Source organism: Echinops telfairi, unplaced genomic scaffold (genome assembly GCF_000313985.2).
Source record: "Echinops telfairi isolate 266 unplaced genomic scaffold, ASM31398v2 ScPeMD7_1;HRSCAF=3_0, whole genome shotgun sequence".
NCBI classification, from domain to species: domain Eukaryota; kingdom Metazoa; phylum Chordata; class Mammalia; order Afrosoricida; family Tenrecidae; genus Echinops; species Echinops telfairi.
This window is the reverse complement of record NW_022103896.1, coordinates 18,666,025-18,671,211: the sequence shown is the minus strand read 5'-3', so window position 1 is coordinate 18,671,211 and position 5,187 is coordinate 18,666,025.

The window sequence follows — 5,187 nt, the reverse complement described above, 5'->3', positions numbered from 1 at the left end:
CTTTTTGTGAACACATTTGAATCCAATTCTGGACTGTGTGGCAGAATACATTTAAGGCACACGCTGCATAGAAGGCCCAAGTGAGGGTAGATGTCCAGCTGAGCTCTCTCTCAGTTGGGCAGATGGTCTGCACAGAGCACAGAAAAAAATCCTCTTAAAAACAGGAATTTATAAAAAATGCTATGATTGAAGTGTTTGCATGAGTTAAATAAAAGTCACTTTGTGAGTTGGAGCGATTTGAATGCATTTTGGCTCTAGATGGTCATTGGAACGGAGTACTCTAAACCCTAGAAGGAGCCCTGGTGGTTAAGCCAGGCATAGCACTGGGCTGCTGACAGTCTGTTGGTGAGAACCCATGGGGGCTCCACAGGAGAATGAGCACCCTGCTCCTCTAATGATTCCTAGAAAACCCTATGGGAAGTTTCTACTTGGTAAGACGGACTCATTATAAGTCTGAAATGGACTTCACGGCATCTAACATTGGCAACTCTACAATGATTGCTCTGTGGTCTTGGCCCTCGGCTTTGACCTTTGCTTCCTGTATCTCTCTTTCTTCTGTGTGTGATTGACTTATGTCAGGCCCTCAGAGGAAGCCACTTGCAGGTAATCACGTCAGTTCCTCTGGAAGACATCTTCTATCTAAGACAGAAAGGAACTGGCGTGTCAAGGATGACATGTCAGGAATTGGCTTAGTGCTTGGGAACAGTAGTGTTGTGTGGCTCGAATTTACCAGGCAACGTGAACCGCCTGTCTCCCAGACATAAGGCTGCTAGTCTGTAAGATTGACTTCAGTCAGCTTTCGCACGCATGGCCATCAGTGCCCTCTGAAAGGGAAGATGTGAACAGATTCATAAGACAGACTTGAGAAGCCGTAGGATAATGCTTACAGCAAGTGCCCGCTAACTCCGATAGGGCGTTAAGGTTCTAAAGACCAGGTCTCACCTGCAAGGTTTTGTCTTCAGTTTTTCTTCTTCTTATGAATATTCATAAATGCTGCACATCTCAACCTGTCAAGAAGGTCATTTTCTGAAATTCTTTTGATTTGCCCCAAATTTTCCATATTTGAGTTTATCATACTGAAATTGCCTGACCATTGACATCAAAACAGAAAGAAAACAAAACCTGATGGAGCAGTGGGTGAAGGGAGACATTGGTCAGTGTAAGACATGAAAAATTAATAATTTATAAATTAGCAAGGGTTCATGAGAGAAGGAGTGTGGGGGAGGGAAGGGGAAAATGAGGAGCTGTTACCCAGGGCTCACATAGAAAGAAAATGTTTTGAAAATGATGATGGCAACATATGTACATATGTGCTTGACACAATGGATGGATGGATGGATTGTGATAAGAGCTGTATGAACCCCCAATAAAATGATTAAAAAATACCTAAAACCTGACAGTAGAGACCACACAGCTCTTTATTATACTATCAAACTTGTAGACTGATTGATGGGGAGATATAACTCCAATTATTCCTTTTGATAGTTTTAAAATTTGTATCAAGAGAGAAGGCATTTGGCACTGGGACATAATCTCTTTTGCTTGTGGGGGATGGTGTAATAAATGCCTGCCATTTTACAACCCAGTTGGGTCAGGTTACTCTATGAATTTATAGCCAATTGTTTGCTTTTGCTAAATCAAAATGAAGGATGCTTTGTGGAAGACATTGTTGTGTGACCTTCACTTATGAGTTTAGGCATGAACCATGTGGCCCTGCAACTTCTCGGTCTCAACCACTTATTCCTGGTTGTAAGGACGTCAGACTTCCTGCCTCAGAGGTGTTGGGTGCTTTAAACAATTCCCGTGGTGCCTGCTATGTCACTATTACAGACTAGCATGCCTCAAAGGGACTGGATTTTCAATATTTGTTGACATTTAAACATTATTCACTGTTTGTAAATGATAGACATTTTGTACAGAGTTCAAGCTCAGTATAAGAATTCCCATTTTACAAATGGATAAACAAATGATGGGAGAGCAAGCTACCTATTTTAGCTCAACATTTTTCTCACTGCATGACTTTTAGTAGGTCTTCATAGAATTCTTGAGGAATAAATGAGTGAATTAAGCAACTTGAACCAAGATTCTCTGAATTCTAAATGTATTGCTATTTTAAAAATTAGTTCTATTGGCATATACCTCACACATCATACAATTTAATCATATTAAAAAGATTGATGCAGTTGTCACTACAATCAATTTCAGAACATTTTCTTCTCATACTCATTGCTAGCTTCCCATTTTCCCCATCCTCCCCTGCCATGCCACTACTCAATTATCAATCTGTCTCTCTAGATCTACCTGTCCTGGATTTCATAATACAGAAAATCATATAAAACACACACAGGAAGGAAACCTAACCAAACAAAGCAAAACCAAACCAAAAAAGAGGACAATCATGACTAGACAAAACAGAAAAGCCTCAATACAAACAGAAAAAAACCTCAAACAATTTTAAAAATGGGTCCAAAGGGAGAGCAAATGATAATAAGGTGTCATGTGTCACTGGGCTCTGTGCTGTAGTGATTCTGCATTGGGCTGTGAACTGAAAGATAAGGTACTACATTTTAACTAACTACATCTGCTCTAATCAACTTTATAGTGCTTTCTGTCTGATAACATAGCTATTCACATCCTTAGACATGGTCAGAGAGAATTTGCCGGAGCCTTAATCCACACGGAAACCTTGCAAATGGATTTGGGCTTTGACTGCCAACCGTAGTCTTCTGCAAAGCAGGTGTTCACAACTGAAACTCTGATACTATCAGTGCTATTTTTATAATGCTGTATCTCGAAACCAGGGTAGTGTTTCCTGATAGTCAAAGTGAAATGATGGGCATCTGTATGGAGTATGATCTTTATGGTTGGTTGCCATTGAGTGGGCTCTGATCGTGTGGTTTCATGGCAAACAGAATGAAATGTAGCTGGTCCTGCACCATCTCCATGATCATTGGTATGCTGAAGTCTCTTTGTCAGCTCCTGTATCCTTCGAGTACAGTTCAGTGGAGGAAGCTCATCTTTCAGCATCATAGCCAACAGTGCTTTGTATTGATCCATAGGATTTTTATTGGCTAATCTTCAGAAACAAATAGCATGTCATAATCTGGAAGCTCTGCTGAATTTTTTCTACAAACGGTGGCCTTGCTGGCATTTGAAATGCTGGTGGCATATCTCCCAACAAACAAACCACAATGGAGAAGTTGGACAAATGGTTGGTAGCCATAGATAACAGAACTTGTTTCACGTAAGTGTAAGCTGAATCACACTGCTTTTGTTCAGGTGGCTTATGGGGCGTGCAGTCTCGGGGACATGAACATGACATTCAGTTGGCTATAGCCCCCTCAGCTATCTGGAAGGAGTGATTTTACCTGCAGCAAACTACTCCTCAGATCATCTGGACCAGTGGTTCTCAACCTCCTAATGCCGCCACCCTTTAATACAGTACTTCATGTTGTAGTGACCCCCCAACCATGGAATTATTTTCATTGCTACTTCATCACTGTAATTTTGCTACTGTTATCAATCGGGTGACCCCTGTGAAAGGGTCGTTCAACCCCCTCAAGGGGTCGCAACCCACAGGTTGAGAACCGCTGCCCTATCGGGTCTCTGTGAGTCCATGTCCACTTGGCAGCAGTGTGTTTTCTTTGTTGTTAACTATGAAAATTGTGACCCACAGGTTGAGAACCACTGATCTGGAGGGAAAGCACTCTTTTAGTGTGATGATCTGAAACAACAGAACATGCCGCAGGAAGAACCATGCCTCTCTCTGAAAGATGACAGTTCTTTGATGCCTTAAGTTGGGAGTGTGCACAAGGATTTCTTTCCCTTGAAAGGAAAATACAGCCTTGACCTAGCAAGAAGACAATGAGAAAACTTACTGGACTTCATAATTTAAGTGCTAAGAAAAATGGCTGGGCAAGAATCTTGCCTTGGCATTTTGGTACATGGCAAAGAGGAGACTCTGGATGATACAGATGCTACATATGATACAGCTCTGCTGCTACCTAATTGGCTGGTGGTTGACATCCATCCAGAAGAAAGAGTTAGTCATCAATTTCTGAAAAATTCTACGTTGAAGACCCTGTGGAGTCCAGTTCTGCTTTGACTCATATAGAGGATCCTTGAGTTAGTATCAACTTAACGAGAATTGATCTGATGACCAAGATATGTGATGGTGCATGACAGTGCTTCCTCCCAGAAAGATTTCGGATGGCCCAACCTGAGAGAGTGAACAGGAGGCTGGCTACAGAATGAAGACACTGTTTTCTAGTTCAAATTCTGCCATCACTTAGCTATGCTACTTTAGGCAAGTCGTTTAGCCTTCCTGGGCTACAGTCTTCTCTATAAATGAATCCGTTAAACTAGGGGGTGACCATGGGCTCTTGACAGTTTTAAAATTCTGACTCTAAATTTTCAGGAGAAATGTTTTTAGTCCACTCCAATTTTAATAACACAACACAAAACAAACAAACCCTCCTCCATAAAAAAAAATTAAATTAAAACCAAAAACGGAAACAGAGTGGCAATCAGCTTTGAAAGAGAAATGAATGCCATTAGCTTTTTAAAAAATCTCAATGGCAATATTTCCCGAACAATGACTCCCATTGATGGTGTGAGTGGGCCATTGTGCCTTCTGCCAGTGAAACAGATACTGCTTTCTTCTTAGCAGCTGTGGTCCCTAATTGGAAAGGGGACTGGTCCAAAAATGATAAAAGGCAAATCACTTTGCAGCACTGGAAATCAGCGTGCAACTCAGCTCCTGCCATCTCGGTCACTCTTCCTCCATTGAGCTTCTGGTTGAGGAATTTGCCCTTTGGACAGATTGAAGCCACGCAATGGCTCCACTTTCACGTTGGGGATGTTTACTTGAAAAGGGTTCTCTTTGCTCTCTTTATTGCGAGAAAGGACAAAGAAGAGAACTATTTATAAAACCCAATCCTATCCCAGAGCAGTATCCACTCCCACTTGGGCTTTGTATAGTGTTAGACTCTCATCTTTTCCATTTCAAAATCCTGCTGAAATAGAGGGAAACTGAAGAGAAAACAGTAATTCTTTAAGCACTTAATCATGCTCTGAAAAGAGATGATTTGCTAGTTGTACTGAAAAAGTGACCATTGGTATTTGCTATTCTCTTTACTTAGAACGCTCTCGAATCAGATAGCTGCCCGGGACTCTCTCCCTTGCTCT